General features: G+C 46.8%; 1 protein-coding gene and 1 non-coding gene across 2 annotated transcripts in view; both read right to left on the bottom strand.

Moving 5' to 3' along the window:
• Positions 1–385: 385 nt before the first annotated feature.
• The window catches only part of LOC135906033 (locomotion-related protein Hikaru genki-like), a 280,151-nt gene continuing 255,239 nt past the window's right edge, over positions 386–25,297 (bottom strand). The window contains exon 10 of the transcript XR_010565600.2: positions 386–446. The gene's annotated coding sequence lies outside the window, so the exon portion shown is untranslated. The remainder of the gene's footprint in view (positions 447–25,297) is intronic.
• TRNAT-CGU (transfer RNA threonine (anticodon CGU)) lies at positions 19,208–19,280 on the bottom strand. Its single transcript has one exon. It is a non-coding gene; the product is annotated as a tRNA-Thr (tRNA).

Here is a 25,297-nt window from a genome sequence, read left to right as displayed (position 1 = left end):
AGTGCAAATCGAAAAGAGCGCACAGCCTCGGTTGAATTGCTAGGACGCCTGGCCTAGTTCTGAGATTCCTGTTAAAGGAGACCCGACGGCCGTCAAAATGGATCTCGAGCTACCCAGCACAGGGTTTCTCACATAGTACCAGCATATAACACTAGTGAGCACAAATCAATTAAGAGTACAACCGTGGCGGGCAGGATGAGTTCTGTTGGGGTCCACGTGTATTCCGGGTCGCTTTACATTTAGGATCCGAGACCGCATCAGGCGTTTCTATGGTGCTTTGTTTGCGTCGCCTGTCACTGCGGGATACGTTGTACGGTAACTGAATAAGAGAATTCTTTCCCTGTGCTCATTTCCTGTCTGAATGAGAAGATGAACAAAGGGCTCACAGTTATGAAGGCGGACGAGGGAAGACCAAATCCTCCTCTTCACTCGCACTCATAGGCCTTCTGCATAAAGAAAGAACAGGAAAAGAAAGTGCATATACATAATTGAACGACGCACGGAACCTTTTCAGAGCTACCGGTTTTCCTGTCTGGCGCCCTATAGGGGCGTCAGACGTGTATTTAGTTTGTTTTCCCGCCAGACTCAGCAGCTCTCCTTTATTTTTTCTTCCTTTTTCTTTTTCGCTAATGTACAAATTGATTTTTTTCCCTTTCACTCGTGAATCCTTGCAAACTGCTTTGTGAACCCGCCGCGGTAGCTCGTAGTGGTTGTGGAGCGGTGCTGCAGAGCTCGACGTCGCGTCGACCGCACTCCGATGCGGGCAAAAACTCTCGTGTACTCAGATTTAAGCGCACGTTGAAGAACCTTAGTGGACAGAATTAATCAGGAGTCCACCATTACTGTGTGCCTCACATTCATTTCGTAGTTTTACCACGTAAATTTTATTTTTTTAGCTACCTTTGTTAGCCACAAGTCCCTGAAACAAGATGCCCAATGGTATCCAAATTGATGAGGCTTGATCGCAGGCTGCATGGACTACCGCCAACAGCTACTCTCCAGAAACTTGCACTTGCTGCTCTGAAATAGTTTTTTGAAGGTCACTCATATTGTGGATAAATAATATGATAATAAGTGCAAGTGCATTTCTGCCTGCTGAGGATAATATTGTACGTAGCTGCAATGTATGCATATAGTGCGTGTGATAATTATTACGCCCTTATATCTTCAGACATTATGTGCGCCTGCACTGTATCTGCAATGTTTGTGTCACTTCAAGCTGAATTTCTGTATGGTGACATTTCCTGTTTTCCAGGCTTATCATAATGCACTATCATATGATGCGTCTTTTTCACCTTTGTGAACAATGTGTGATTTGTGAGATATTTCCTTGTTTCTCAAGTTGAAAGGAGAAGCCGGCCGCATTTGTTGGTGCCGGCATGTCCTTATTTATAGGTCAATTAAGAAGTAAAGACAGCCCATTACGTGGCTAACATTTATATTATCCATTTATGTTTCTAACCTTTATACTATCTGTTTCGATATTGTTTGCAATAATGCCACAACGATTAGGAAAATTCGTTCACTGTTTCTCACGCAGTTTTAAGTTTATTGGCTGCGAAGTTTTTAAAGAAATAAGACAGGCCAAGAGAAGGGCAAGAAGTCAGCGTGTAACATAAGTGGAAACGCAGTGGTGCCTTTTTACAGCGAAGCTGTATATGGCGAGCCGATTTGTCCGTTCTTCTGTCGCTTGTACGCCGAAAACTCCACCAGAGCAACCCCATGCGCATGTGAAAAAAAAAATGAAAGGAGAGGTGCGCGATTGGCTGCGCCAGTAGTGATGTCGTTGCTCTCCGTCGCAGCCGAGCGCGCGCGCCGCAGTTCCGAAATGGGTAGGCCACGCGTCATACGTACTCCTGAGGAGCAGGCAGCTCTCGATCAGCAACGCTATGAGCATAACCGGGAACGAGTTCGTCTACGCCGTGCCGATGCTGCAGCCCGTGCACAAGAACAGGCTGGTGCGGCCGAGCGCAAGCAGCAACTGCGTACCGAGTATCCGGCAACCCATCAGGCCGTCGTTTAATAAACCGTTGGGATTACCCAGTGATAAACACCGGGGCCGCACGTTCTAGCTTCGGTGGTTAACCATCTGTACGGAGTGCTTGGGCGGTGATTTATTTTTATATATGAGTTATATATATAAATATAAATTATGGGGTTTTACGTGCCAAAACCACGATCTCATTATGAGGCACGCCGTAATGGTGGAGTCCGGAATAATTTCGACTACCTGGGGTTCTTTAGCGTGCACCTCAATTTAGGCAGATGGGTGCTTTCGCATTTCGCCCCCGTCTAAATGTGGACGCCGTGGCCGGGATTCGATCGCGCGACATCCTGCTCAGCAGCGCAATGCCATAGCCACTAGACAAACACTACGGGTAGTGTCTTTCTTGTGCTCTAGAAAAAAGAAATGCTTGTTGCTCCGATTCAATCGTACTCCCAGAACTACCGTGCGAGAACAAGCGCCATTCACGAGAAGGCTATCAATCAAAACAAACAAACAAACAAACAAACAAACAAACAAACAAACAAACAAACAAACAAACAAACAAACAAACAAACAAACAAACAAACAAACAAAACTGCAAAAATATCTCTGAAAGACAGTTTCTTTTTCTTTCCTTTCTCAGTTGTCATCAGTATTTCTCAGTATTAAAGTGCTTTCAGTTAAAGTGTTGCAACGATGTCAAGGATAGATAAAACGTCGAAATGGTGGCATTTTCTGCCATGCCGCTGAAGAAGGGTTACGACAGGGACCGGGATGGCGTACACACTCCAGGCCCATCCGCGCTCTAGCTGCCTCGCCTCTTGGAGGCAACCCATACAGAGGCCTTGCCAGACAATGGACGACGACACAGGAGCACAAGTGCCTCTCGGCCAGCAACAATGGGTGAGCCTCGCGCTGGCAGCAAAATGATTAGACAGCAGCGAAGGGCACGAGGCCGGGCCCATCGAACAGCGGGATTCGGTTGCTCTCGACTCACCATACACGCACAGAAAGAGAGAAAGCAAGAAGGGGCAGTGAGTAAAGAAAGAGTTATGCTATGATCTGGCTGTAGTGTCGACGAATTAATGCACCGCGTCTGTAGTGTTAACGAGGACGATATAAGTGCGCCGAAGCAGGTGGCGTATATACATACTCGCATAGTTTCGCAGAAGCGCTTACAGTGGCGTTAAAAAGAATTACGATACTTTGCTGCGAGAAAGACGAAACTTGGAATAAGGACGTAGCGACATGCAGTACGCTTAGCGGTTAGAGTGCTGCTGGCGAAAATATTTTCAACATAATTTTCTTTTTTTAATTTTAGGGGAAGGGGTGGAACGTAAGCCCGAGGCTCGTCCAGGAGGTTCATTATTGGCGACGGACTGCAGCAGGTATTGGGCGAAAACTAAAGCACGAAACTTAGATCACGATTACGAGCTCGGGAGATGCAACCAAATTCAAATCATCCTTCGGGTCCATGCGCCGCGATCGAACTGACGACAATTCAAATATTATTAATAAAGATGTTTTACTCTCTCTCTCTCTCGACGTCTGAGAGCCGGCGGACAAGCACGCACGGTGCAGCAGCTAGCGAGGAAGCCCACGCGAGACACGTGATGAGTCACGTGCTAACGACGTCAAGCTGCGGAAAGCTCGCAATCGACTAACTACATCTGTAATAAAAACGCATCATATGTTTTTTTTTTTGCATCACGAAGACCATGGATTTACATGTCGCAAAAAAAAAAAAATAACACCGTCCGAGTTACGCGCGTGCTCTTTCAGCCACAGCAGGCGACGGGTCGAAACATGCGCCTCGCGAGAAATGCGTGTTCGCCGCGCATCTCTAATGACGAGGACAATGAAGCACTGCTGGCGACGACGAGCGGGTGCGGATTTCGTCGTCGTACCGTATCGGCACGCCAGCCGGGAGGGCGAAGGACGGTGAACGCAAGCGCACCGAAACGGGGTCGCAGCTATATACGTTCCGAACATTTACCCGACGAGTGGCTCAGTGGTGGCCCGCTCCTCGGCGCGGAGTTTCGGGTTTAGAGGATTTCTGATGGTGCGGAGTGCAGAAACACTCGTGTACTTCGATTTACGGTGTAAACGTGCGTTAAGAAAAAAAACTTGGGTAACCAAAATGAAACTCGGCGGCGCCTCCACTAAATCGTCGCTCGTGTATTTCTTTGGCAACGCCGTCAATCATCACTGACCATTTGAGATCCGAGTCCATCTAAAAGCAACAAAGCTGAGACGAAAAAACTAGATAAATAATGTCATCGTGTGTCATCGAAGCGTTGTCGCTGAATCTTATACAGATCTCGATGAATAAGCCTGAAGAGGCGCTGTTGAGAAGCGTACGTACATCAAAGCAAACTCGAGATATCAGCGTCAATACAATCGCGTGAAATACTCTTTGGAAATAAACACCAATTCTTCTTCAATTAAAAATAAATGGCAATATTACTAAAGGAACTATGAGTCTTAGGCACAAAAAAAAAAAAGAATTCGCTTCGAATAGCCGATGCCAGTTACCTGTTACCGTGGATAAAGAAGATAATCTAAATTGGTCCAAAGGCTGCCCAAGGAGATAATTTTTGCGTCTTACACACACACACACACACACACACACACACACACACACACACACACACACACACATATATATATATATATATATATATATATATATATATATATATATATATATAAAGAGATAGAGAGAAACTGCAGCTGGTCCCGATATAAAGCTTTATTTTAGTACAGCTGCAAGCATGCAGTGTAAGAAAGTTGCTTTGTTTTCTCAATATACGTAATTGCGCAATTCTGTTTTATTTAGATCGTCCAAAGCTCTAATAGTTCAGTGTACTTTTTTTACGTTCAGCTTTTTATAGGGACGGAAAGAAAAGGTGGGGAGGTTAACCAGGTTGACATCGGTTTGCACCCTACAGCGAGAAAGGCGGAAGGTGATGTAAAGGAAAGGAGAAGGAAAAAGCGTGAGATAGTGACGCGCGAACGCATAGGCGACAAGGTTCACTGCGCGTTCAAACGCGATGACTTATTCCAATTGTCTTTGACAACCGCAGACTCGGCTTTGTATAGCTTCCTGTTGGGATGACGCTCGGGCTCAGGGTTCAAATATTCTGTTTCATTCATGGTCCTTCGTCCACTTGATGGCTTATAAGGTAAATCGCAGACCGCGTGCTTCTTTGGCCGCCAGAGGAAATGAGGATACGCGCATGCCCTGCTAGATAATCTTGTTAATCACCGGCGCGCAATGCCACCGCGAGGCGGTGTTACGTCAGGCTCGCTAAACCTCTCGAGCCGGAAATGATGTCTGAAGATTGCATTGACGGTTGTTATTCCTCCATATTATGCAGTAAGCGTACATTCGATAATTTGCATGCTGGAATAAATATACGGGAAGGAAAATGCACGCAAGGGATGCTTCTGTGTACAGCGAAGGCTTGATTCCACGAAACTGCGGCGTATTTTGTTCTTTTTGTTTCTGTTTTCTTTATATGGCCTTGCGGCAAACCTTTCGGTATGTGAATACAAAAAAAAAAAAGGAACTACCACGTTTAGTCACGGTTGAGCGGCCGTTTCTTTGTTCATCAGCGGAACAAATTACCTTTCGCTCATTAGTGTCGTTGAAACGCGAAACACAAGAAAAAGAAAGGAAAGCGCAGATTTTTTTTTATTGTCTAGCATTCACATCACGATGAAGCGAATAATTACCTAAGACATTTGCTGGTGACCGCTTTGCTGATTCAGTGCAATATATAAGAAATACAACGTTCTTACTAATCAATTGTGTACGTATACAACGTGTACTTATACTATATATATGTATACAGACGGGAATTCACAGGGCGAACAAACTGCGCAATAGGGCAGTGCACACTGGCGCGCACGCGAAGACCAATCTTGAGCACTGCTTACCTAAACATTCATACGGTTGTATACGGATGGGGTTGCTAGGTCGCGGCAAGGGGTGCACTGCGGTGGAGCGAAAAATATTTAATTCTGGAATATCACGTGTCGAAAATCAGGATCTAATTATGAGGCACGGCTGCCGTAGTGGAGGATTTCGAATCAATTTTTTACGACTCGGGGTTCTTTTCTTTAACGTGCGCCCAATACACATGCAGTGCACGAGCGTGTTTTCTTTTTTTTTCTTTTTTTTTTTGCTTTCCGCCGCCAGAGGAATACGCCCGCCGCGGCCATGAATCGAACCGACGACGTCGGGCTCAGCAGCGCAACGCCATAGCCTCAGCTACCGCGGGTATTGCAGTGTAACTGCTTAGCGCGGTCATTGACTCGGGCCTGTAGAGTCGGTGCCTTCTGTTTCTTTCGCTGGAGGCCCAGGACGATCAATGGTTGCGAACAAATTTTGAGGCACGCATCGCAGGTGCGTATACGTAAAGTGAAAATTCGAGGGCTCGATCGAAACGACAGCAAACCCACTGGCGGAAGCACTCGTCGGTATGCGCCGCAGCACCGGCGTCAACCCAACCGCGGTGCTCGGGATGAGCACGTTTTTTTCGCTTCTGACTTTTCCTTCCCGTTGGCTCACAGGCGCGCCGGGGCGGCAGGCCGGAGCAAAATCTATACCGTGTTCGCCTTGCCGAAACAGAAGAACCACGCGCTGCTGCTCGCGTGCGAGTGTTTCGCGCGTTTATCTCCCATAATGGGACGCATGTCGGTGATCGTTTATAGATACAGCTGCTAGGCTGCGAATTGGGCGCGCGACGTTTTTAGCAAAAACAGTTCGATAGTCACCAGACCATGTCGCGAAACTACCGCGTCCACTCCGCAAGTTAAACCATACGCACGCAGAGGGAAGTCCCGGTCGAAGCCCCCCTCTCCCTTTCTGCGGAGCTTGCAGTTATAACACTGACGGACCATGCGCGCGCGTGTGTGTGGCAAGTGGGACGGAGGGTGTCTCATTTTGTACGCGTCCTGACGGAGTCCCAAGCGGGGTATGTCTGTTGTTCCGCGTACAGATCACGCCGAAAAAAACGCGTGCAACCACAAGAGCAAAAAGAAAAGAAAGAGAGAGATAGAGAGAGAGAGAAAACATTCGACTGAGGTCGCTGGCATGAGAACGTGAGGTGGAGCAGATCTAAACAGGTCACAGCGCTTGGAACTCTCGTTCCGAATACAGCTGCAAGATGAATTCCACGAAGGGGTTAGTGATTTATTGTATTTCAATGACAGCTGTTTGTCGCCAGAGTTAACCGCATTATGATATCTTCATTCCATAATACGCGTGTCCGTATTCAGCCATTCATTTTCGGTCTTTAAATTCTTTGTAATCTCTAAAAAAAGTTGTTAGTTTATGTCGTCAAAAGGGAAGAAACTGAATATTTCTCGCAAACACATCCAGCATATGGGTTATTCGGGGTAATTTTTACAATAGAAGCAACTTACAACAAGGAACCATCGTATATTGCGGAACTTACTATATACTTAGTTTGACAAACGAGTAGCACGAGATGCTGCTACAAGAAAGAGTTCTCTAACGCGCACGTTTCTTGTCATTTATGATTAACTTTTGCCCACGTAAAGCACCATCTGCGTTCGCAGCCATGCTAAGTTCGTACTAGAAATGCGGGCTTTGCCCACGCCTTAAGTGTGTAGGAGTTGTTTGACCGCTTTAAGGAACATTTTGAATGCATGAAAGCGTTAGAGTTGCGCTAATTAGGGTGGAGTAGGGCCCGAGGAAATTATCCGAGTAAGAATTCAGGATCGACAACATTTGTGCGCCTCTGGTTCTCCTCCCAAAAGAGATGGTTCATTTAAATTGAGGCCACCTCTGGGGTCGCAGGCTAAACGAGGCTTATAATCGCCCAACGGTTGGCTGGGGAGCCGTTTCTTAAATGAGTGCAGGGAAGATTCTAAATTGCACACCTTGCTTGTTTCCCTCTTTGTAGCAGACATCCCACGTCACATAAAGTTTCGCCTCATTTAGAGCTCACATTTGCACAAAACGCTTCGAAACAACGTATATTGATGTGGTTACACTTTTCGGTGGCAGTAGCATTAAATTATTTATTTTTTGTTGCTTTGCATAGCTAATATTTTGGGATACCCTACCCATTCTGTGGCCAAGCTTTCCATATTTCACATCTTATAAAGAAGAAGCGGCAAAACAGCTAGCTGTTTTGCCGCTTCTTTTTTAGGCATATGTTGATGTTGAAAAAGAATCAACATTAACAGTATGCACACAAGTTACTGTTAACAGCTCGCCATTAGTTCATGGAACATGGCGTCGGTAAAGTGACAGAAGTTGGGAAGAGAGATATAAAGAGATGTGCCGTTTGGAGCTGTTGCCCACACTTCAAAGAGTGGCACAGGACTGTACCTTAGCAAGATATTGAGCTGCATATTCGAGCTCTGCACGTATTTTGCACGAAGGCGTTTGGGCGAGACAAAGTTTAGGCGGAAAGTGTATATAAGCTCAGAGGGCATAATTTAGCATACGAATATCCAGTGTTAATTGAAAGTTTATAAATTAGCTTGGGGGGCGTAATTTGGCATACGAAAATCGGATAAAGCGAAGAGTGCTATTTATGTGCCCTTGGAACGCTTGCTCGCCGAACTCTCTCATCAGGTAACGCTGTCAGGTATGTGTAGCTGGTCGAAGTGGCAACGGTCGACACCGTATGAATGAGTATGAAACACCCGATGGCGGCGTAACACTATGCCCTTCGTAATGCACCACACCAATGACATCGACGAGGTTGACACAGAGTTCGAAAAATACTTGTCCCGGGTTCTCAAGCACCCGCTTTCCGCGCAGTGTACCACATGTTGAGACTTTGCTTGCTGAGCATGCATGACACGCAGAGAGAGGGCGGTACCTTGCTGCCGCTTCGAGTGCATGCGTCAGGTACCCTTTTCGCAGCCATCGGCAAGCCACATGCATTTCGGTACCCGTGGGAGTTGACAGATTAATGACGAAACAAAGAAGAATTGTAACGAAAAGAAGAGCGGTGTTTAACTTATCCGCCACGTTGTAAGACCGTAACAGACGCCCGTGTCGACGGCGAACCAGCATCTGCCCGAACCAGGCTCGGGGGTCCGGGGGGGGGGGGAGGGGGGGCGCACGCCTTCCGCGAGGCTTGGTACTATGTGCTTGTAGTTTGTATATTCTTTTTTTCATTATGTCTCGGGCAATATGTTATTTTATTAAATTGGGCGTGTGTTTTGACGTCGCCTCCCGTCTCATGCCTCTGGTCCGCGGTCGATCAGGCGTGGACCTTATCACCGGTCAGCAGTCGAACCATCCGTAAATGCACGCGGGGTGGGTTTGTTGTCGCCCCATCCCCTCCGGTTCGGAGAGTGCGTATACATTACCACCAATCTTTGACATCCTGAAAATATATATTTCTCTAATTTTCCAGAGATAATTAAAAAAAACTCTACTAGAAATCTTTACTTTACCCTTTAGCTTGTTTACTTGTTCTTGACAGTGTTGTTCCTGCGCTTCTTTCCTGCGCGAGTCCATTTGATGTGGTTTTTTGTTTGTCAAGTAAAGGAGAGGTGTACCTCACAGCCTTACCTGTGAGATACACCTCATTTCATTTCTTATTACAGGGTTTACGCGTATTTATGGCGAACGGTGGGCATTATTCCAATTTGTATTAGTAAAGGTACAAAGCTCCCCCTCCTCCCTCATTTGCATAGAAAAGTTACCTTGGGTTGGGCCCCCTCTGAAAAAAAAATCCTAGGTAGGTGCCTTGCCCGAACGCTTATGTAATACGCCTTCTTTTAGGGGGCCTTTAAAGCAATAAAGCAATAAAGCAAAATGAAAAGCGAGATTGTCACGACGGAAGAGAAGCGTGTAGACAAGAATGGCCATCACGTGACGTTGACCCCTAGGAATGCAGAATAACCGCGAAACGTGGCTGTCGGTCCTGTAACACGGTTAGGTTCAACGTTACAAGAATAGGTTAGCTAGCCTAGTAACGTTGGTTAGGTCATCCCTATTTCTTTGCACCAAGATTGAGGACAGTGTGACGGCGTCATCTCGTGGCTGTGTAAAGGCTGCGGGGAAACACTCAGTCAGGTGCCGCATGAGGCACGTACCCAAGGGGGGGCCCGCCCCCCCTTCTCATAATTAAGTGACATACCCCCCCCCCCCCCCCCCTCCCCGCCCACGCCACCAAACCTCACACACATTCCTAAAGCGCCGCCAAATCAATGGTGAGATTTCACAGCTATTTGGCGGTCCACATTTCGCTGCATTTTCCCTCCTTTTGGATGGCGGTAGTTATCAGCATCTCCTGTGGTGTGAAGGCCAGTTTTCTCACAGATTCGGCGCCCGCGCGATTAACTCGAGATGCGTTCAGCTGTCACCACCTATTCAGGTCGAGGCATCTCTCCTATCTGCCTCTCTCACTTTCTGTCACCACCTATTCAACGGTCACGCACATTGCTGTTGCTTTGTTAGTTCAACCTTCTTTGTTTAGACAGATCCAGGGGCCAGGAAAGAGATTCCGTTCGTAGTCAGCTGGTCTGTATGCGCGAGAAACGTGTTGCGGCCTGACAAAAGGCCAGTTGCGTTTAACTCGTCCTTTTGTTCATTATTTCCTCGAGTGACGGCTCGTCGCGACGGTGGCAGATCCTCGGAACCATATACCCGCGATATGTGTTAGATAAAGTGGAAAATAAAATAATGAGAAACAGCGTCCATCATCAAACCCTGCAATAACAATTAAGAGGAAGCTTTAGCTCGGGCCCAACTCCGATGCGGCCTATTGAAACAGATGTAAAACGCAAAAACATGTTTCTCAGATAACTCCTGGACTGATTTTAATGAAATTTGTTGCATTTGAGAGAGAAGGTAAATTCTAGTGACTGTTTTTCATTTATGTTTGCATCATAAAAAGCTACAGACCCAGTTTTTCCGTTAGCAGCTACGTTGCCCTCTAGGCCTCTGTGGTTACGTGCCCAACAAAGAACAATTATTTCGGTAGACATGTAGGCTGAGCACAGAAGCTTGTAAAGTTCATTGAAAATGATGTTTTTTTTTCATTGTGGGGTCTCACCCATGCTCTTAGGACAAAGGCACGACAATATAGTAGTGCAAACAATCAAAAGGGCATTAATTGCACCTTTCATACAATAATGCCTGCTAGCCGAATTTCTATCCACAGAACACGCGGATGGGCGCGCGACAAATCTGGGAAGTCCGACTCATCGCGACTGAATATTGAGCGAATATGTTCGCCCCATGCTGGACACCAACGCCTGGTGTTAAGAACGGCCAGCTGCAGTGCAAGTTTTGCCAACCAGTTGCGACTGTGGAGGCAACATCCCGGGAGCATCGCCGCCAAACTCTAGCCACGGCGTGGCTAAGTAGACTTTGTGTCGGTATCAATACGCGCATCCTCCACTCTCCGTCGCTTAAGCTAAGATGCGTTGTGACTGAAGGAGTTCGACGAAGCAGGCTTTGTGCGCAACACGACAAAGCGGACATGATCTCCTACGGGCGGGGGAGCTGCCGCGGGAACGCCGACGGACGCTCCTTCACACGCACCGACCCAGACGCAAGACAACGCGATTCCCGGAACGGCTCCGAGTTCTATGAAATTCGTGTGGTGTCGGTTTCGGACCGTGAACACGTGTGTGTGTGCATGTGTGTGTGTAAACCGTCCTGCGGAGAGGCGGCTAGTTTACGATGACTAAACGAACGTTCGCGTCACCTTGTATCGATGGGGGGACCGAGTGTTTAAAAATTGCTGTTGTGTGGATGCTCGACACACTTTTCTTAAGCAGTCATGTTGGAGACACTCTCTCTCAAGCACTCATGTTCGACTGATGTACTTTCTCAAACAGTCATGCTAGACTGATATAAATACCGTAAATAAACCCATATTCCTCCTTCTCGATGATAAGCAGTCCTTCCCTTCATCAGCGTCCTCAGCGTGGATAAGTTAGACGACAGCATGGGCCAGCTACCTCCGAATTCATGCCGGACTCCAATCTTGACAACGGATCACGAGCGATGGGATTGAGCCCCCAATCCTGACACTGGTCGTTCGCGTGTACGGTCATGCGAACGGTGGCGCGCGCGTTCGAACGATCGTGTTCGTCCATTCCGGTGTCCTGCTCCTACGCCTCGCAAGATGGTCTCACAGAAGCATGGATCGGCGCACGCGCGGAACGTCCGCGCCGCCCGCCGATCACGAGCCAAAGAGCAAGAGTCCGTGTCTGTTCTCGCTACAGTAGCCCCGGCGTTAGGTGGCGTTAGCAGCGTAACACTCGCACCATCTCTCTTAATACGCTGCAACCACACCAACCACCGCCGGCACTAAGCTACGCGGAGAAGCCAGATTACAGGAGACGTGAGAGCTATGCGGGGAAAGCAACATCAGGGGACGCGTGGCAGTCGAGCATCCCCACATCGTAGACTCATTATGCCACTAACAACACTCAGTGAGTCTGTAAATATAATAGCATTTATAATACTAGTGGCTTGATATGTTTAACGGCAGAGAGGATCGCATATGCTTTCGCTGTGAAAAGGCTCGTGTGCTGATTTAATGCACCGGACGTTGAAAATGACGGTCCGAGAGCTACATGAACCACACCATTGGTAGACTTGGAAGCGTCTGTGTAAAATTCTTCGCAGGAGTACTTTGCCTGAAGTTCGTGAAAGTGCGAACGTATATAAAGAAACGAAGACGAAGTTCTTGCGTTCGGTTGGTAGTTTCTTTTGATGCTGAAGTTTTTTTCTAATCTTGTGCTTCATCGTGGATCAGCAACACCCAGTGCTGTTTGTACTGGCCTCAAGACTCCTGCTTTGCTGGGAGACCCTCCCTGCAGAGCTTGCGGTGGTGGAACCATCTGGCGGCAGGGACAGGTCTTCCGATGCAAGGAAGCGCCTCAGATCTTCAGTGGCATCAGAAGCTGTCGATTCCGAGCCTGATGCCAAGGTCAGATGGCTCGGATACGTTCATGCCTGCTAGGCATCAGCATTCAAGACGGAAGTCCTCGACATCGTCCTCAAGTGAAGCGACCATCATATACAACAGTATCGTGACTACGACAGTAGTCTTCGTGTCTGTCACCGTCGTGGTAAGCTTGAATGACATCTCCAAAAAGAAACTTCATGACTTTTTCTATAAACTGGCTCCTGGTCTTATTCAAGAGGTTCGAATGAACCCATGGAAAAATATCATTGCCGTAGACAGAACAGGTAAGAAGGCGGTACAAACTCTACTTGGCCTGTCTCAACTCTGTGGTGTCAATACACGGGCTTATATACCACAGGGAGCGAATGTAACAGCTGGTGTCATATCTGATGTTGACCTAGAACTTAAAGACGACGTTTTGAAAAGCATGTTCGTTTACACGCCACTATGCGAAATCATCAGCGCTCGAAGGCTCGGCTCGTCAAAGTGTGGGAAGATACTATTTGGCTGTGAAAAGCTACCTAGCCATATAAGGGCTGGACTGCATGGTGCGATACCCAGTTCGACCTTTTGTACCAAGGCTTTCACGGTGCCGTAAATGTCTAAACATTGGTCATGTACAGGGTTACTGCAAAAGTGTTGTGGTCTGTGCCAAATGTGGCAAAAAATTACGACGTAAATTCTTGCGACAGTCCAGGGTGTCTACCAAGTTGACATTTTCAAATTCCCTGAGTTTTCCAGGTTTTCCTCGAATGCCGTTGCAAAATTCCCCAAGTGACACAGAAGTTCGTTTTATGTCAAGACGGGCTGACACCATGTCGCCTAATGCTATCACTCTCTAGTAAACTTGTTAAAGAACGACTTAATTCAGTTTGAATAGTAAGGAGTAGTGTTCATTTTACTCATAATGGAAAACTGAAGGGAGGGGTTAGTAAAATGTACAGCGAATAAAATATCTTCGAGAAAAAAATGGTAAAGCCGATTGCAAATCAAATCAAACATTTCCAAATACGAATAAAAGTGATGCATACAGAAGAAAATATTTTCATAAATTAGCTGTTTCTATCAACTGATAGCAAGCTCATTGGTATTAGGCCCGAACTTTGTCACAAGTGAGATTCTCTCAGCAGCTAGAAAGTCAACCTCAACTGTGCTGACATACTCTCGGCCCACGCGCAATGCCTCAGTGTTGCGTTTCACTGCTTTAAAGAATTTATATTGGTTTGGATGAAGGTCACCTACATCTCGGCGGCAGCCAACACTTTGCTTTTTGAGTTCAAGCTCCTTCAAAGAATAGCCGGCACAGTTCCTTTCCCGATAATTCCTCAATGCGACAGTCCTTTCTGTTCTCGTCCCCGTTCCGCCGCGCGTTCTGCCCCTGTTACAATTTGAAGCATCCTCTTGGTCCGTTGTACAGTCAATGTCGGATTTTTCAGACTCCCTAGGGGCCGCGAAAACGTTCGAAAAATCGGGAAGTCCAAAAAAATAAATGCATGTCTTTTGCTGCCCTTAAGGTCTCAAATCACCACAGGCACATCCGAAAGAGGTCTGAAGGCCTTCCAGTACACTTATTAGGCATATCGGTGTTCGTACGGTGACAGGAGGAGGCGGGTGCACGCGTGTATAATTAAGGAATACGTATTGTGTCGCGTGACAATTGTTCCTTCCCACGCTTGTTAAGCTTCACCGCAATACTTTGCCTATGCTTCACCGCGTAACATGTCTGTGCTGAGGCAAAGCTACCTTTCGGAAACCGGAATTTTACAAAGTGTTGTGCTTTCTAAGCTTCGAAGCCAATCGCGAGGATTACAGAGGCGGAGTCGGTGCCATTGCTGACAGCGGCGCATTCTTTGAATGAAAAACACGCTACCGAACAGCAAGAACCTTAATAGCGAAGATCGAAGCAGCTAGGCCTTGCGTTGCCGCGGTGGTGGGTACGGCTGCCAGCGGATCTGCGTGTGAGAGCGCCGATTCGAGGAGGTAAAATAACCAAAACGGTGCTGTTGGCTTTGATTAATGCCATTTCGTACCTGCGGTCGCGGCAAAAAGTCCGGAAAATCGGACGGCGAAGGGTTCTTGTGTCCGAAATTTCAGACGTACTTATACATTGGCCTTATGGGGTATGTGGTGCCGCGAAGCTGTCCGCATTATCAGGCATGTCCCAAAAATCGGGCTTCTGGAAAATGGGTCGTTGACTGTACACTGGTAACTCCTCCAGCCGACAATACGGTGTCAAAAACAATTCGTTATGATTCCTGTCTTTTGCTCGAGCCAGCATTATGGCCACTTTCGTTCCCTTTCAATAAAATGACAGCTAACTTTCCCAGATAGAAGCACAAATTCCCCGAGTTTTCCCTGAGTATTTCAAGACTATTCAAACTAACTGAGAATTCCCGGTTTTCCTGAATTATCGGAATTCCCGAATACCCGGCAGTCCCACATCTCTCTGCCCTAACTGTGAAGGTGAACACTTGGCAACAGACAAAGACGGTCCCACATTGAAGGGAAAACTAAAACCTCTGAAAAAGAAAGCTAAAACGAAGACATCACAAGTGAAGACACGTAGCCATAGCGCCCGCTCAGCGACTGCAACTGCGACAACTGAGTATGTACCCGCGCGTTCGAAGAATAGCGCAGACACCGTGCACCGGAGGGAAGGAGGGAGGTGGAACTTCTGCCTCTCAGCAACATCGTGGCCGGAATAGTACACCATGGGACCGTAGTTGAGGCCTGAGCGTGCGAGACTATCAAGCAGGTTAAGCCGACGCCGCCTGTCACTGTACCAGGTTGTTCGAAACAGCAGCTTGAGTTCACAGTCTTCGGGCACTTCGCTTTAAGATACATCAAGTGGGGAATAAAAGTAAGTTCTGTGGCTGAGGTAATACCTAAAAATTTGTGTTCAAGGCTGACCGATAGTCGTTCTCCCTTAAGGTCAATAACGGGTTCTGGTAATATACCTCTCTTGTTTGAGAAGAGAACACATGTGCATTATTGAGGGTTTAATTTGAAACCATCTTCATTTGTGCACCTTTAGAGTTTATTTAGGCCAAGTTGTAGCTGTCTCTCGCAGATTCTGAGATTGCATGACTGAAAACCTATCTGTACACCGCCCACATAGACCGAGTAAAAAAGCGCGCGAGGTATGCCAGTATGTAAGCAGTTCATTTTTACTATAAAGAGCGTACAGCTCAGCACCACCCTGCGGTGCCCCTGTCTCCTGTGTGAATGGTCGAGACTGTACAATGTCAACGCTAATACGAAACATCCTGTCAGACAGATAACTGTCAATAATGCTCAGCAAGTTATCGCGAATACCCATTCCAGAAAGATCCCGAACGATCCCAAAACTACACGTACTATCATACGCCTTCTGCATATCAAGAAATGCTATGACAAGTTGTTTGTGGATAAAGGCATCCTGGATGTACATTTTCATGCGAACAAGCTGATCTGTCATCGATATGCGTTTCCTGAAACTGCATTGGCATTGGAATTTTTTTGTTGATTTCAAGATTGTAGAGCAGGCGGCTGTTTGCCATCTTCTCAAAAAGTTTGCATAAGCAGCTCATCAACGCTATAGGTCTATCTAAAGAAGCGTCCTATACCCTGTTTCAGAATGAGAATTACAATGGCATCTTTCGAAGCAGAGGCAATGTCGCCGGAAGACCATATAGCATTGTGGAGAAAAAGAATAGTTTTTTTAGTTTCAGAGGGTAAGCGCTTTAACATTTCGTATATTACGCAATCAAAACCTGGGGCCGAGTTGTTGCAGCAGTTTAGTGATGTTTGAAGCTCTGCTATGCAAAATGCTCGACTGTATGCCTCGCCCTTCGCACTTTTTCGTTCTAATGGATGCCGTGTTCATGTTTTGTATCTTTGGAATGCTTCAGAGTAGTGCGATGAGCTGGATATGTGTTCAAAATGTGCGGCTAGAAAGTTCGCTTGGTCTTACATGCTGTACTCCCTGAGTACTTACCAAAGGGTGCAAGTGAAGGTTGTCGAACTTTTATCCTGTTCATTCTATTCCAAACATTTGCTCATGTGTGTAAGAGTTAATTCCCGATATATACCTTTGCCAACTCTCTCTTCTAGCTTATCGGCGCGTTCTCCTCCCTGGGATTCAACATTCTTGAAATTAACCAGGTTTTTCACTGTCGGAGAATCGCGAAGCAAGCCCCCATGTTTTGTTCTGCTTCTTACGCGCGTTACGACACTCATCGTTCCACCGCGGAACACGGCGTTTGCCAGACAATCCGCTTGTTTCAGGAATACATTCGGACGCGGCATCAATCAGAAAAGCCGTAAAGTACTCAATCGCAGCGTTTATGCTTAGCGCACACATGTCGGCCCACGATATGAGAGTAAGATTTCGGAACTGTTCCCAGTCGGCTGAATCAGCTTTCCACCGAGGAAACTGTGGAGGTAATTCATTTCGCTTCGGTGTGCACAGAACTATCGGGAAGTGATCGCTCCCGTAAGGCTTTTTAATAACATTCCATTTAAGATGTTGTAATATGGTCAGAGATACAATGCTTAGATCTATAGAGGAATATGTTTTGTTCGCAAGGCTATATGTAGGTTCCTTCCTATTCAAAAGACATGCACCAGAAGAAAAACGAAACTGTTCAATCAGACGACCTCGCACGTCGCAGAGAGAGTCGCCCCATTGGTTGTTGTGCGCATTTAAATCTCCAAGTAATTGATCTATTAATAATTGGCAATAAACGTTTATGGAGCTGAAATGCGAGGATAGGTACAAAGAGCAGGTGGTAATAAATTTATTTAGAAGTACGGCTCGAACAGTCACTGCCTCAAGGGGAGTTTGTAGTTGTAAATGAATGAATGAATGAATGAATGAATGAATGAATGAATGAATGAATGAATGAATGAATGAATGAATGAATGAATTTGTGTTGTTTAGTGGCGCAAGGGGTAGTTGTAAATGTTGACACGATACACATTTGTCGAGTATAATGGCTACACCGCCAGATGATGCGAAAGCTTCATCGCGATCTTTACGGGAAATAACATGCTGACGAAGAAAGTTTGTACGTTTAGATTCTAAGTGGGTTTCCTGTACACACAGTACTTTCGGAGTGAGGTCGTGGAGAACTTCTTGAACATCATCAAGGCTTCCGGGGAGACCTCTGACGTTCCACTGTATAAATTGCGTGTCCATATTGAAGCTAGATTGGTGCTGTCTGTGCGAAAAAGGAGTGTTGCTTTAGGTTACACAGCTGTTTCCGGCCGTGTAATTCTCCTTTTGTCTTTTTTAGAGTGGTCGAGAGACTTTCGCCGCTCCTTAGACACCGTCTTCGCCACCTTTCTTGTAGTAGTGTCCATAGCCTCTTGCGTAGCCACGGACACTCACTCTGGCGAGCCATGTGTACGTCGTGCAGACTTCGCCTCGAGAGACGAAGCCTTGGAGCCAAACGACTGGGAGGTCGGTGGACCCTCCTTCAGGGACGGTGAAGCAGCGCTGGCTGCTGTCGCCAAGGGGGCTCATGGCACAGCCGCGCCCACACGCTTTGTGGGCCGGGCAGATGCCGGACTCTGCTGCGGCGTTGCCCCCTTACGCGCCGCATCGGTATACCCAGCGGTATAAATCAAGGAAACACGTTTCCGCGCTTTTTGAAACGAGATGTTCTCTTTGACTTTCAGTGTAATGATATCTTTCCCACTTTTTCCACGTAGGACATGATCGGGAATATGCGGCATGACCACCGTCGCAGTTCGCACAGTGGAACGTGCCAGTGCAGTTGTCGGAAGCGTGCTCTTGTTCACCACATTTCGCGCAACTGAGCCGGCCTCGACAGCTTTGCTAGCCGCCGCCACATCTTTGACATTGCCGTGATGACACTACCCCTGTCATCATCGTTGGAGTCTTCAATGTGGACATTTCAAACGACACAAGAAATGGTTTACTCAGTTTGTGCCAGACGAGTTGGTTTGAAGTGCCAAACCAATCTAAGCCACTAATCTACTCAACAGTGGTCGTGTGTAGATTTAACTGTGACCAAGAATCTATCCAAGATTGTAACCGAACCAATCAGTATATATCAGAGTAATCACAAAGCTATCGTCACTACCATTACAAAATGATGAAAACAAATACATGCACCCTTGTCTAACCATAAGAAAGGGGGTTAATCGAGGGGCCCGGTTTTTATTAATCATATTATGAGAATCCAACAAACAAAGACACAAAAAATGCCTAGGAGAAATTACTTGTACTTACCAATTGAATTAAAGAAATATTAAATTAATGGCGATGAAACTGGATGAAGAAACAACTTGCCGCAGGTGGGGAACGATCCCACGTCCTCGCATTACGCGTGCGATGCTCTAACCAATTGAGCTACCGCGGCGTGGTTTCCCACTCCACTTTCTTGGGTATTTATGCGTTACTATAGAACTAACCTTAGGAGTGTTAGCTAGCGCCACCACTGACAAACCTCGGCGGGGAATGTGGAACATCCTTTCCGCCGCAGGCGTCAAGAGTACGTGATCTTTTTGGGTGAAGGCAACTGGTCAATGAACCCGCACATGCTACCTGGAGGCATCAATGTTGCCGGATTCCAGACCCTCGCTATGTAAGAACCATGTGAGATGTGCTACAGCTTCGCTGGTCACCCACCTTCAGAGAGTAGAGTGGCACCTCAATTTGTTACCTTTGTTTTGTCAGTTTCGAATATTTTTGCGGCCTTAACCCAAGCACATGAAAGCCAGCGGTAATGAAATAAAATTGATAACTGGGTGAGTTTTGATCCTTATGAAGAGCGACGGGCGCAGAATACAGGAGAATGAACGAGCGACAGACATATTACCATTCATTGTTCCCACATCTTCTGCGCCATTGAACTATAGCTATTCAAAAGCCTCCTTCTGTATCAAGCGAAACTAACGTTATGTCAAACGTGAATAATAGATAAAAAAGTAAATATAAATGAATGAATGAATGAATGAATAAGACGAAAGCGAGAAAGAAAGATTGCGTGGGCAATAGTGCTAATCTATAGGTGTTTTTTTCTTACGATCGCATGTGGTAACTTACATAATACGAAATTGCATTGGAAAACGTTTATCTCCCGTTGTTTTACTGGAACGAAATAAGAAGAGAGAAACAAATATGTAGTTTCTATTTCGCCCAACTCCTACAGAACCACAGCTTAATTGACCCACGTGAAAACAAGGGAGGGAGATAAAAAAAAAGAAAAGATCAGCAGGAAAAAAATAACAAAGCAAAAGACAAGAACCAACTTTTTCCAACCCCCATTCAGGCTCGCAAACCTGAAAGTCATCTGGTTAACCTTGCTTCCGCTCTTTCTTTTTATCTCCCTCCAGGTCCCATAATATAGAACCGCAGAATTCTTTCAGAAGCCGCTCCTGTTTTCTTTAATTTTGTTTGTTCCATTCTTCACAGTGGGCTCTTTCAGTGGCATTCAACGAACACGTGGCCGCGAGTATTGGATCCCTGAAAAAAAAAGCAAGGTGCGCTGAACTTGCCGAAAATCCTCGGGCACAGCGGCGGCGCTTACCTGATTTAACTGCACTCTGGAAAAGAATATATATATATATATATATATATATATATATATATATTGTTGCGCTTTACGTGCCAAAATCACGATACGAAATAACCCGCAGTTGGGGACCCCGGATTAATTTTCACCATCTGAGGGTTTTTGGAATGCGCGGTACACGAGCGTGTTTGCATTTCGCCCTCGTCGAAATGGGGCCGCCGCGGACGGGAATTGAACCCGCGACCTCGTGCTTCAGCGTGTCACCATAGCTACTAAGCCACTACGGCCGGTGCACTTCAGCAAGGAAGAGACACCTTTAAATTCACCTCTGTCGTGTTCCCCTGCGGACAACACAGTATTCCACCACTGTAGCGGTATGGGACAAGTACTCGACCGGCATCAGCTTTTTCTGGATGTAAAGTTCACCGCGCGGCTGGGCGCGTTGCCATATGGTAGAACGCAGTGAGATGCCGCTAGCGTCATCGGCAGCCCTATAGCGCACAGCTAGAACGACTCTCGTGGCGCTGCGTGTGAGATGCGTGCGCGCCAGTTACTCGCGCACCGCTCGATGCCGGCTGAGAAGCGCAGCTCGTATCCGCCTCCTGGAGAACGGCTCCGCTGCACGTTATCCCTAGTGAAACCTTGGGCTCTCGTCAGCACCAGGTGTGTCGAAGCGTTTAATAACGATCAAAGAGCACGTGTTCTTGACTCCAGGCAGGCCTTTTTTTTTACGCTGCGGACTCAAGACGTGCGTTATTTAGACTGTTGCAAACACGCGATGAGAGCTCGTGTCGCCACTCCCTTCATGCATATACCAGCGCGATCCCCCGAGTCCAGCTTTTGACTGCAGCGACTCACGGTCATGCGTGCTGAGCGCTGGGCAGGCCTCACAGTAACGCAGAAATTTCAGGTTGTCGCCCCCTACCCCTTCCCCAAAGCAGGGTAGCAAACTGGATACCTCTCGTCCGGTTAATCTCAGTGCCTTTCGCATCTCATTTATCTCTCTCTCTCTCTATCCAGAGGGGGGGAGGTGAAGCGCTCAGTCCCCCCCACCCCGTACTCCTGGCTACACGGCACTGGCTTCTTATCTCCATCGCAAGCATGCCGAATCATGCGGAGCATGCGCACTTGAGCATATTCAGACACATGACGCTATTCGCTCGTGATAAGCAATCGAAAACGTCACGGCGAATGTTCATCGCGTCCCTCCTATTTTGCTTCCACCGCTCGCTAGTCTGTGTGTACAGGCGTGGTTCTGGCGCTAGCCACCATGGAAATGATGGGTAGTACATGCATTTGTCTGATGTTCGTGCTTGGGCCTGCAGATGTTCTTGTTGGTTCGTTTATTACAATATATCCGGGCCTATGTTTGACAAATTTCAAAGCAATCTATACTTTTCTTAGTGCAGAAGGTAACGAGACGCTGCAAGCACTCACAATTGCTACTAACTGCATTGATGCCGCTTCTGCATGCTTCCGTGGCGTAATGGTTTCAATATCGGGCTTCGGTGCTAAAACGTCCTGTGTTGGAATCCTGTCGTCGGAAAATATAAATAACGAAATGCGGTAGTGCCTCCATCCAGAGGCAAGCTTGAGCCAATTGACTGTGCTCTTCTTACGCAACACATTAATACTTGGACGTCTCAATTTTGCTCGTCGACGTGAAACACAACTTAAGCAGCGGCAGCCTCAAGTGCACTTTGTTTTAGGGCGTGAGCGGTCGTAGGTGATAGCACACCAGCGGCGCTTTCAAGAGAGCGTGGGGCGCGGCTGAATATGTTTTTCGCTATGTACAGAGTTTATAAGTTATTCTGTGCAGAACATGAAAATAAAAACGCATGAACTTCTTACTAAGTCTTGCCAAACTAAATAAATAGTTATAAGGAAGCTGTGTAACCAAAAATAGAATAAATATACAACTCGCCAGGCTTTACGCGTTTGCCTCTGCACCCTGCAGGAGACGGTCGTTACAACGGAAAAGTCGTCCCCATTGGCTCTGTGGATATGTCACTCCCCTGTCTCAGGCGCATTACGCATGCCTGCTTTTGTGACTATAAACAGGACTGTCTATAGTGCGAACTTTGCGGCGGAGCTCGGAGACAAATCCCGCCAAATGCTCAGAGCGGGAAATGTTTACGACTGCGGCTGACTTGGCTGAAGCGTGAACGAGGCATTAGTGAACGGTTGAGCGACATAAAGGCTTGTTTCGCTCCATGGCTCTTACTTGACAATATGAATAAAAGACGACTCCGATTTTCGGTGCCACACGCATTCATTACAATTTCCCCTTCTGCCATCTACGCAACAACATTCGGCGACAGTTAGAAAAAACCGTAAGCTTCTGCAACTGCCCAGCAAACGGTGATTTATAAGGTGAAGTTTCCTTTTATCTTTAAAACTTACAGAGAGACGTTAATTACCCGGAAATTATCACAGCAACAGCGGTGCGGAACAAGATTATTTCGCGACAAGCCCGTCGCAGCCTAGTTTCGTCGTTACCGGTATGCTACATGAGAAATGGATTACGTTTGCGACGCAGTGCCAACACATCACTGCGAGCAAACGAAGCAACTGTAGCTGTTAGTGTGAAAAGCGATGGGAGGCAGTTAGTTGCGACAAGCAGAGACCAGCATTCCACAAAATGCGTCAGAGGTGCACGACCTAAATATGGCCCAATGTGCACTCTTACTTATTTCCCCAGCCGACGACCGCGTCGAACGACGCGTTAAAAAAACTAAGCCCAATATAATCTAGGTGAAGAACGGGAATGAGAGATGCTTATTTCCAGAACTGCACGATCCAAGAGGTACGACATATGAACAAAGGATATTAAATTTGGGCTCTATATATCTAGCCTGCAGATTTAGTTTTGGTTCCGTTCCACCATGCCTCAGACAGCATAAGGTCGCGAAAACCAACTGCTTCACACAACCGAACTGCTTGGTCTCTTGCGAACTCAACCACGGGGTTGAGTTCTTGCGTCGTCAGTTTGCACACTAAGTCAAAACGCTCTCTCCTATAATACCGTTATATATATATATATATATATATATATATATATATATATATATATATATATATATATATATATATATATATATATATATATATATATATATATATATATATATATATATATATATATATATATATATATATATATATATATATATATGTTTTTCGAACAAGCGTATCTACTCACTTTCACCTCCTTTTCGATCGTTCGCTTAAATACGCTTCTTAGTTTTCTACTCATGTATAATGCGAGCGATTGCGTGCCTCGGTGGCTGCTATTCAATTTTGCTAAGAAGGCGGTGCCACTCCTGATTTCGCACCACAGCGGCCGCATTTAGATGAGGGCGGAATGCAAAAAAGCCACTCGCAACCGATGGAGATGAAAACAGCCCTCGAAAATTTCTTTGACGTTTAACTGTTTGAACACTGCGTATGCAGCCACTGATTTGATTAATCAGCATGCACAATCCGCCAACTTGAATTAATAATGACGTGAACGGCGAGTAAGCTTGAGAGAGCTGGGGAGGTATTTTTGGGATTCTATAATTTCGGGGATTGCACTTTCGCCAGGCTTGGAGTGAATATCACCGGGCGCGTTTGCATCTGCGAGCAATATATCGCACACTCGCCACGGTGCCAGGAACGCGGTCGCCCATCACACGCGGCCGCCAAACGCGTGCGGCGCTGTAGTCGCACGAAATCTCGCCGAAGGGAGCGTGTCTGCAGAAGTGTTCGGCCCGAGTATGCCGCCCATGCAATGCTGGTATACATGCGGTGCTTACTGTTGCCTCTTGCAGGGCTTGTACGATTCAAGTCTTCACAGCTGGCAGTGGCCCCCGTGCATGCATGGAGTCGGCGTGCATGCACCACTTCTGCGCCAAGAACTACGGCCACACATTGCCGCCCATACTGTGACGCGTACCTGGACTGAGTACTATACGTAGTCCCACATGTGTACGATATAGCTTTCGGTGCATCCTAGGAACAGTGCCCGGAAGATTGCCAGCAAGCTCCAAGTCGGAAGGATTTCTACGTTGGCAATCTAATCATCGGTGACGTCTGTGACGTCACCTACGGAAGACTGGACGATGACCATGCCACCTCAGTGACACTTCAGCGATACACGGTGTCCTAAATGAGATAATTGCATCCTGCTGCTGCTGCTGCTGCTGCTGCTGCTGCTGCCGCTGCCGCTGCCGCCGCCGCCGCCGCCGCCGCCGCCGCTGCTGCTGCTGCTGCTGCTGCTGCTGCCGCCGCCGCCTATGATGATGATACTCGGTGTCTTAAATGAGATTATTGCTTCCTGTTGCTTCTGCGGCTGCTGCTATTTTGCCTCAACGATTTTGATGATTTCCGTCCCGAAAAGAAAGAGGCAATTATCCCAACAGGGCGAAATGTAATAACGCTCGTGGTACTTAGATTTAGGTGCACGTCAAAGAACCCCAGGTGATGGAAATTAATCCAGGGCCCCCCACAACGGCGAGCCTCATAATCATATCGTGATTTTAGCGCGTAAAACCCCAGAATTAATTAATTAATTATCCTTCAATACAAGGTTGTACACAAAAGACAGCGCTAACACAAGGTACGAAGTAAAAAAACGACGAAACAAGCGCTTTTTTTCCCTCTGTTCCCTGTTTTAGGGTCGCGTCTTGTTTACAGCCTTGAACCACATCCAACTAGCCAAATTTGCATTCCTAACATGCCATTCAGTCGCTGGTTATAGTCGCAAGAAAGAAAAGAAAGAAAGAAATGGCCCGTGGCATCGTTGCCGCAAACTTGTTCCAGCCGGTCCGTCAATATGCGATTCGATCCTCTCAATCCTTGTATTGTTAGAGTTATTATCG

Source organism: Dermacentor albipictus, chromosome 1, assembly GCF_038994185.2.
Source record: "Dermacentor albipictus isolate Rhodes 1998 colony chromosome 1, USDA_Dalb.pri_finalv2, whole genome shotgun sequence".
In the NCBI taxonomy this organism is placed as follows: Eukaryota; Metazoa; Arthropoda; class Arachnida; order Ixodida; family Ixodidae; genus Dermacentor; species Dermacentor albipictus.
The sequence above is the reverse complement of the archived record's forward strand: the minus strand, read 5'-3'. Positions and strand labels throughout refer to the sequence as shown.